The sequence below is a fragment of the Salmo salar genome, chromosome 08 (assembly GCF_965601325.2).
Source record: "Salmo salar chromosome 08, fSalSal1, whole genome shotgun sequence".
Taxonomy (NCBI): domain Eukaryota; kingdom Metazoa; phylum Chordata; class Actinopteri; order Salmoniformes; family Salmonidae; genus Salmo; species Salmo salar.
In genome coordinates, this window is record NC_138298.1 from 5,607,501 (window position 1) to 5,617,500 (window position 10,000).

The window sequence follows — 10,000 nt, forward strand, 5'->3', positions numbered from 1 at the left end:
TGGAGAGGTGGTGGGATGCCGAATGAAAGGCGAGAAGAAGTATGAAATTACGATGAAAAACGGAAAAGGTAAAGAACGGCTAATGGACGGTTTAAGGATAAAGGACACCAGGATTATGGCGAGAGATGTGAATGTAAATGAATTGGTGGTGTCTTTTATGAATCTCCCGGTATACATCGAAGACAAAGTTATACTGGACAAGCTGAGTAGCTGGGGAGTAACGGCCGTCTCGGAGATAAGGAGGAGAGTTTGGCCTGGAACGGAGGTGGTTGACGGAACACGGTTTTGTAAAGTTAAATTTACGGAAAAAGTAAAATCATTGCCATATTCCACAAAAATTGAGACGCTGGAAGGAGCTGAATACTTCAGGGTGATCCATGACAAGCAGGTCAGAGTTTGTCGATTGTGCATACAACCTGGGCACATAGTTAAAGATTGCCCTGAATTCAAGTGTTTCAAGTGCGGCAATCAAGGCCATTATGCGAGAGAGTGTGTCGGAGAGAAGGAAAGGAATGTTTGTGGAAGATGCAGAAAGAGATTGGCGGAGTGCAACTGTGGAGAAGTTATGACTGAAGAGGGGAGTCAAGTACTATTCGAGGAAGCAGTTGTATCATCACAAGAAGGAGAAGAAGATGGAGGAGAGGACGTGGTGGAAGGTGGAGAGACGGAGGAAGGAAGAAAGGAGAAGAAAGAAGACCAGAAGATTAACGAAATTGGGAGCAGTATGGATTCGGAAATAAGAAGGTGGAGTTTTCAGGAGGAGAGGGGAAGTGGATTGGGGGGAAGCACGGGGGACTCACGGGTTTTGGGGGAAAGCACAGCACAAACAAGTACCTCGGGGGGTGAAGAAATGGAGAGGGTCTTAAGTTTAATGACAATAACAGAGACGGGTATGAACACGGGGAGCACAACGACTACTACACGTGAGACGGAGATGAACATTCCAGAAACGGCGGAGAACACGGGGAGCACAACGAACATTCCAGAATCGGCGATGAACACGGGGAGCACAACGAGCATTCCAGAATCGGCGATGAACACGGGGAGCACAACGGATGAGGGTGTAAAGAAGAAAAGTTGGCTGGATGAAATGGACTTGGAGGAGATATCGGACTCGGATGATGGGGAAAAATTTGAAAGAATGAGAGGAGGATACAGGAAGAGGAAAGCAGCGGAGGGGGGGGAGAGAAAGGGTGGAAGAGGAAAGAAACTGGATAAAAGGTAGAGGATAATGAAATTATATTTTATAATTTTATTATTTATTAGTATGGTAACAATAATGTCGATAAATGCGAATGGGTTGAGAACAATAGGAAAATTTAATAGAATAGTACACATAAAGAATTCTGATATTTTATGTATTCAAGAGACGCACTGGGATAATATGTGTGTTTTAGAAATTCAGAAAATATGGAGGGATTTTATTTATGTAAACAATGGTAGGGGGAATTCATGTGGGGTTGCAATTTTAATAAGGAAGGATGTAGTAGAAAATGTGAAGAAGATATATAATGATAATAATGGGAGGATTTTAATTTTAGATTTTGAATATATGAGTAGGGTTTTTAGGATTATAAATATTTATGCGCCGAATAATGAAATAGAGAGAAGGAATTTATTTTTAGAATTAGCGAAATGGTGCAAGGGAAACTGTATTTTAGTTGGGGATTTTAATGTAAAAATGGATAGACTAGATATGACAAGGGGAGCTATTTTTAGAAGTGACGTATCTAGGGGGGTTTTAAGGAAGATGATGGTTGAAAACAATTTAATTGATATATGGAGGGAGGAGAATCCGAATAAGAGAGAATTTTCTAGAAGGCAGGTGGTTTTAGGGGAATTGAAACAGACACGGATAGATTTGGTTTTAGTAAATGAAGGGTTAAGGAATTTTATGAAGGATATTAAATATATTTTTACAACTTTTAGTGATCATGCTGGGTTAACATTTTCGGTGGGGTTAGATAAGGAAAGGAAAGGGGGGGGAATATGGTGTATGAATGCAGGGTATCTAGGTGATGAGGAATACGGGAAACAACTTAAATCTTTGATAGAACATGAAATGGAGGATAAGCAAAAAGGGAATGATAAGTGCAAGTGGTGGGAAAATGTTAAAGAAAAAATAAAAGTTTTTAGTATTAGATATGCAAGGAAGCAGAGGAGTAGGATGACAAGAGCAGAAAATTATTTAAGAACAAAATTGAATGAAGAAATGAAGAAATGTGATAGCGATCCTGATTATACTATTGAAAAGTTTTTAGATTTAAAAGAAAAATTGAGCAAATGTGAAAGAGATAAGTGTAAGGGTGCAATTATAAGAAGTAGGGCAAAATATGTTTTAGAAGGGGAGAAATGTACGTCGTTTTTTCTTGGTTTAGAGAAAACTAAACAGATGAAATCATATATTAGTGAGATTGAAAATGTAAAGGGTGAAGTAGTAAATGATTATGTGGAGATATTAGAAACGGTACAGAATTTTTATAAGGATTTATTTAAGAAAGGGGAGGTGGATGAGGGGTGTGTAAAAGAGATTTTAAGTAGTGTTGATGTGCAAATTGGTGTTGAGGATAAGCAAATGTGTGATAGGAAGATAACAATGGATGAAGTGAAAGATGCAATTAAGGGTTTACAAATAAATAAAAGTCCTGGAGTAGATGGACTAATTGCAGAGTTTTATAAAATGTATGAAAGTATTTTAGCACCTATTTTATTAGAAGTATATCAATATATGGAAGACAATAATACTGTTTCAGATTCCATGGTGACAGGGCTGATATCGATTTTATATAAAAATAAGGGGAGTAAATTGAAATTAGAAAATTATAGGCCAATTAGTTTATTAAACTCAGATTATAAGATTTTAGCTAAGATACTGGCAAATAGGATGAAGATGGTTTTAAATGATATTATAGCACCTACACAAAATTATACTGTGCCTGGAAGAGATATAGCAGATACCATAACTACACTTAGAGATGTGATAAATAAAATGAATAGCGATAAGATAGGGGGAATTGTTTTAAGTATAGATTTTAATAAAGCTTTTGACAGGGTGGAACATGATTTTATGTTTAGGGTACTGGAAAAGTATGGGTTTGGAAATGGAATTATAAGATGGATAAAATTATTATATAGAAAGGCTAAAAGTAGGGTTAAATGTAATGGGATTTTAACAGATTCTTTTATTCTTGAGAGATCAGTGAGACAGGGGTGCCCTTTATCAGCTTTATTGTTTGTTTTATCGGTAGAACCCTTAGCGGCATACCTTAAAAAAGATCATTTTATAAATTGTGTAGAGACTCCGCAAGGAGGTTTTAGTTTAATTCATCAATATGCAGACGATACCACAATTACAGTCAGAGATGAGGGAAGTGTTAAAAGGGTGATGGAGTGTTTTAAAGTATATGAGAAAGCCTCAGGAGCTAAAGTGAATATGGAGAAGTCAGTAATAATGTATGTTGGGAAGAATAATGAGGGGACTTTTCCTTTTAAGGTGGTAAATGATTATTTTAAGGTGTTAGGTGTGTTTTTAGGGGTGAAGGAACAAGAAGCTAGGGATCTGACATGGAGTGGGGTTATAAACAAAGTTAGGAAGGTAGTAAATATGTGGAGGGGGAGGGCTTTGAAATTAAAAGGGAAAGTAATTGTTGTAAATTCCTTGCTGATGTCAATTTTTATTCATGTCATGAACGTTTTAGATGTACCAGAATGGGTTTTATCTGAAATGAATATGATTTTAGTTGATTTTTTATGGGATGGGAAAGGAGCGAAAATTTCTTTTAAAACATTGATTGCAGGTTATGAGGAGGGGGGTTTGAAGTTGGTGGATTTAAATGTAAGGAAAAAAGCAATTAGAGTTAAAATGGTACGGAAATATTTATATGGTGAACTAGATTATGGATGGAAAAGATTTTTTAAGGAGTATTTGCAGGAGGTTGGGAGGATGGGGGACAATGGTTTATTGATGTGCATGAAAAAAGAAATGTTAAGTAATATACCATTGTTTTATAGAGAAGTGTTTGAAGCTTGGGGGGAGTTTTTACCAAATATTTATTATGAGTGTACCATTTTAGACAATATTTTAAATCAGCCAATTTTCTTAAATCCCAAGATACAATATAATAATAAGATGTTGTTTTGTAAATATTTTATGAGGGCTGGGATGAGACAGATTGGGGATATTTTATACGAGGTCATTCCAGGGTTCCTTACTGTACAAGCGATTTATGATAATGTTTGTGAAGTGGAAGATGAAATAAGCAAAACTACAGTAGATAATATGTATAAGAGAATTTTAGGGTGTATTCCTGAAGAATGGGTGCTTTTAATAAATACAGAGGTGGTTGAGAGAGCTAAGGGTTTACCGGTTTTATATTATGAAAGTAATGGGGAGAAACATGTTTTATCAGGTTTGAAAGTTAAAAAGATTTATGAAAAATGTATTTTAAGAGAGATAAAAGCTCCTGCTTCAGAAAAAGTGTGGTCTAGGGTATTTGTAAATATAGATGTAAAATCAATATGGAAGAATGTCAATGTCAAATATAATTCTATAGAATGTGAAGATAATGATTTTAAATTGAAACATAATAGGATTTTTACGAACGTGGTTTTACATCAAATAAATAGAGACATTAAAAGAGAATGTGATATTTGTGGTACGGAGGTGGAAAATTTTATGCACTTTTTTATTGAATGTAGTAGATTACAAGGGTTTCATGAGTTTATAAAGGGGCTTTTAGAACAACATTGGGGAGAAGATATTGTAAATGGGATTGAGTGGAGGAGGTTGTTTCTATTTGGTATAAATGGAAAAAGCAAAGTTTTTAATATTAATTTGATGAATTTTGTTCTTAGCCATGCTAGATACGCTGTAAGACAAAGAAGGAATTTAGGACATTATGAAGGGAAAATTGTGAGTGTGGAGGTTTTATTTAAAAGTATTTTAGAGAAAGATATTGAACTAATATATAAATATGGAGGATGTAATTTTGAAAAACTGTTTGTGTGGGGGAGCACTTTTATCGAAATTGATCAAAATGGAAAACTTGCTTTTAATTATTAATTGGTTTTATTTTCTTTTCTTTTTTGATTTTGTAAAAGGATGAATTGTTCATCCTTTTTTATTATTATTGTTTGAATATTGTAAATATTATGTGTTTTTTCATAATAAAAGATAAAAAAAAAAAAAAGGTACGCCCGATCTCGTCTGATCTCGGAAGCTAAGCAGGGTCGGGCCTGGTTAGTACTTGGATGGGAGACCTCCTGGGAATACCAGGTGCTGTAAGCATTTTGTCCACGAGGGTGTGCTCTTGCACTATTTCATCAGCAACACTGCCTTGTATTAAGCATTTAATGATGAATTGACTAAATGTCTGTTTTATCAGACTCACTTTGACTATATATGTTGTAGCAAGAGATTGTTTCTCGCTAAAGGCCATACCAGCCTGGGTACGCCCGATCTCGTCTGATCTCGGAAGCTAAGCAGGGTCGGGCCTGGTTAGTACTTGGATGGGAGACCGCCTGGGAATACCAGGTGCTGTAAGCATTTTGTCCACGAGGGTGTGCCCCTGCACTATTTCATCAGCAACACTGCCTTGTAGTAAGCATTTAATGATGAATTGACTAAATGCAGCTTCCTGCCTTTTTAATAGGATCAAATTTCCTTGTGTTTTCAATTAGCATCTGCCTTGTATTTATAAGACAAACAAGAATATTGTTGCTGAATGCAGCTTGTGTGTGCTTTGTGCTCCTTTGCCCTGTTGAAATGATGAAAGGAAATAAAGTTTGTATTTTATCCAACTACCTGTGCTAAAAAGTGATGGGAACAGTGTTTGTAATTTCTTCTACTTTTTCAGTGACACAAAGTTCAAGCTGCTTATCTAATTGGTGAAAATGCAATGTCTGTTTATCACACTCACTTTGACTATATATGTTGTAGCAAGAGATTGTTTCTCGCTTACGGCCATACCAGCCTGGGGGCGCTAATCCTTGATTGGAGAAGTGACGACAGGTGCGAGTAATTGAGCTGTGAGTGTTTGCTTGAGAGTGTTTGCTCGAGAGCTATTTTCGTTTCTTTTTTGGATTTTGCAATATAATTTATTGTTTTTTCATTTGGATAGTTTTTAGTTTTGTTTAGTTTTCCCCCCCTGCAGTTTTGCTGCCTGGGGGAGGTTTTTTCGCTTTCATTTTTGATTTACAATGACGGACAACATGGCAACGACAAACGGAACGGACAAAGACAACGAAAATGCGCAACGGAAGGAAAACGAAAATAAAGAAGGAATGAAATATGGCAAAGAATACACGGTGGCAATTGAGTTGGTGGGAGAAGAAAAGATGACGACGATGGAATTACTGCGAGCAATTAAGGAGATGTGTGGAGAGGTGGTGGGATGCCGAATGAAAGGCGAGAAGAAGTATGAAATTACGATGAAAAACGGAAAAGGTAAAGAACGGCTAATGGACGGTTTAAGGATAAAGGACACCAGGATTCTGGCGAGAGATGTGAATGTAAATGAATTGGTGGTGTCTTTTATGAATCTCCCGGTATACATCGAAGACAAAGTTATACTGGACAAGCTGAGTAGCTGGGGAGTAACGGCCGTATCGGAGATAAGGAGGAGAGTTTGGCCTGGAACGGAGGTGGTTGACGGAACACGGTTTTGTAAAGTTAAATTTACGGAAAAAGTAAAATCATTGCCATATTCCACAAAAATTGAGACGCTGGAAGGAGCTGAATACTTCAGGGTGATCCATGACAAGCAGGTCAGAGTTTGTCGATTGTGCATACAACCTGGGCACATAGTTAAAGATTGCCCTGAATTCAAGTGTTTCAAGTGCGGCAATCAAGGCCATTATGCGAGAGAGTGTGTCGGAGAGAAGAAAAGGAATGTTTGTGGAAGATGCAGAAAGAGATTGGCGGAGTGCAACTGTGGAGAAGTTATGACTGAAGAGGGGAGTCAAGTACTATTCGAGGAAGCAGTTGTATCATCGCAAGAAGGAGAAGAAGATGGAGGAGAGGACGTGGTGGAAGGTGGAGAGACGGAGGAAGGAAGAAGGGAGAAGAAGGAAGACCAGAAGATTAACGAAATTGGGAGCAGTATGGATTCGGAAATAAGAAGGTGGAGTTTTCAGGAGGAGAGGGGAAGTGGATTGGGGGGAAGCACGGGGGACTCATGGGTTTTGGGGGAAAGCACAGCACAAACAAGTACCTCGGGGGGTGAAGAAATGGAGAGGGTTTTAAGTTTAATGACAATAACAGAGACGGGTATGAACACGGGGAGCACAACGACGACAATATATGAGACGGAGATGAACACGGGGAGCACAACGAACATTCCAGAAACGGCGATGAACACGGGGAGCACAACGACGACTACACATGAGACGGAGATGAACATTCCAGAAACGGCGGAGAACACGGGGAGCACAACGAACATTCCAGAATCGGCGATGAACACGGGGAGCACAACGGACGAGGGTGTAAAGAAGAAAAGTTGGCTGGATGAAATGGACTTGGAGGAGATATCGGACTCGGATGATGGGGAAAAGTTTGAAAGAATGAGAGGAGGATACAGGAAGAGGAAAGCAGCGGAGGGGGGGAGAGAAAGGGTGGAAGAGGAAAGAAACTGGATAAAAGGTAGAGGATAATGAAATTATATTTTATAATTTTATTATTTATTAGTATGGTAACAATAATGTCGATAAATGCGAATGGGTTGAGAACAATAGGAAAATTTAATAGAATAGTACACATAAAGAATTCTGATATTTTATGTATTCAAGAGACGCACTGGGATAATATGTGTGTTTTAGAAATTCAGAAAATATGGAGGGATTTTATTTATGTAAACAATGGTAGGGGGAATTCATGTGGGGTTGCAATTTTAATAAGGAAGGATGTAGTAGAAAATGTGAAGAAGATATATAATGATAATAATGGGAGGATTTTAATTTTAGATTTTGAATATATGAGTAGGGTTTTTAGGATTATAAATATTTATGCGCCGAATAATGAAATAGAGAGAAGGAATTTATTTTTAGAATTAGCGAAATGGTGCAAGGGAAACTGTATTTTAGTTGGGGATTTTAATGTAAAAATGGATAGACTAGATATGACAAGGGGAGCTATTTTTAGAAGTGACGTATCTAGGGGGGTTTTAAGGAAGATGATGGTTGAAAACAATTTAATTGATATATGGAGGGAGGAGAATCCGAATAAGAGAGAATTTTCTAGAAGGCAGGTGGTTTTAGGGGAATTGAAACAGACACGGATAGATTTGGTTTTAGTAAATGAAGGGTTAAGGAATTTTATGAAGGATATTAAATATATTTTTACAACTTTTAGTGATCATGCTGGGTTAACATTTTCGGTGGGGTTAGATAAGGAAAGGAAAGGGGGGGGAATATGGTGTATGAATGCAGGGTATCTAGGTGATGAGGAATACGGGAAACAACTTAAATCTTTGATAGAAGATGAAATGGAGGATAAGCAAAAAGGGAATGATAAGTGCAAGTGGTGGGAAAATGTTAAGGAAAAAATAAAAGTTTTTAGTATTAGATATGCAAGGAAGAAGAGGAGTAGGATGATAAGAGCAGAAAATTATTTAAGAACAAAATTGAATGAAGAAATGAAGAAATGTGATAGTGATCCTGATTATACTATTGAAAAGTTTTTAGATTTAAAAGAAAAATTGAGCAAATGTGAAATAGATAAGTGTAAGGGTGCAATTATAAGAAGTAGGGCAAAATATGTTTTAGAAGGGGAGAAATGTACGTCGTTTTTTCTTGGTTTAGAGAAAACTAAACAGATGAAATCATATATTAGTGAGATTGAAAATGTAAAGGGTGAAGTGGTAAATGATTATGTTGAGATATTAGAAACAGTACAGAATTTTTATAAGGATTTATTTAAGAAAGGGGAGGTGGATGAGGGGTGTGTAAAAGAGATTTTAAGTAGTGTGGATGTGCAAATTGGTGCTGAGGATAAGCAAATGTGTGATAGGAAGATAACAATGGATGAAGTGAAAGATGCAATTAAGGGTTTACAAATAAATAAAAGTCCTGGAGTAGATGGACTAATTGCAGAGTTTTATAAAATGTATGAAAGTATTTTAGCACCTATTTTATTAGAAGTATATCAATATATGGAAGACAATAATACTGTTTCAGATTCCATGGTGACAGGGCTGATATCGATTTTATATAAAAATAAGGGGAGTAAATTGAAATTAGAAAATTATAGGCCAATTAGTTTGTTAAACTCAGATTATAAGATTTTAGCTAAGATACTGGCAAATAGGATGAAGATGGTTTTAAATGATATTATAGCACCTACACAAAATTATAGTGTGCCTGGAAGAGATATAGCAGATACCATAACTACACTTAGAGATGTGATAAATAAAATGAATAGCGATAAGATGGGGGGAATTGTTTTAAGTATAGATTTTAATAAAGCTTTTGACAGGGTGGAACATGATTTTATGTTTAGGGTACTGGAAAAGTATGGGTTTGGAAATGGAATTATAAGATGGATAAAATTATTATATAGAAAGGCTAAAAGTAGGGTTAAATGTAATGGGGTTTTAACAGATTCTTTTATTCTTGAGAGATCAGTGAGACAGGGGTGCCCTTTATCAGCTTTATTGTTTGTTTTATCGGTAGAACCCTTAGCGGCATACCTTAAAAAAGATCATTTTATAAATTGTGTAGAGACTCCGCAAGGAGGTTTTAGTTTAATTCATCAATATGCAGACGATACAACAATAACAGTTAGAGATGAGGGTAGTGTTAAAAGGGTGATGGAGTGTTTTAAAGTATATGAGAAAGCCTCAGGAGCAAAAGTGAATATGGAGAAGTCAGTAATAATGTATGTTGGGAAGAATAATGAGGGGACTTTTCCTTTTAAGGTGGTAAATGATTATTTTAAGGTGTTAGGTGTGTTTTTAGGGGTGAAGGAACAAGAAGCTAGGGATCTGACATGGAGTGGGGTTATAAA

General features: G+C 36.6%; 1 non-coding gene across 1 annotated transcript; it reads left to right on the plus strand.

The window, feature by feature from the left end:
* Positions 1–5,426: 5,426 nt before the first annotated feature.
* LOC145850870 (5S ribosomal RNA) lies at positions 5,427–5,545 on the plus strand. The gene has a single exon (XR_014372719.1). It is a non-coding gene; the product is annotated as a 5S ribosomal RNA (ribosomal RNA).
* The last annotated feature ends 4,455 nt before the right edge of the window (positions 5,546–10,000 follow it).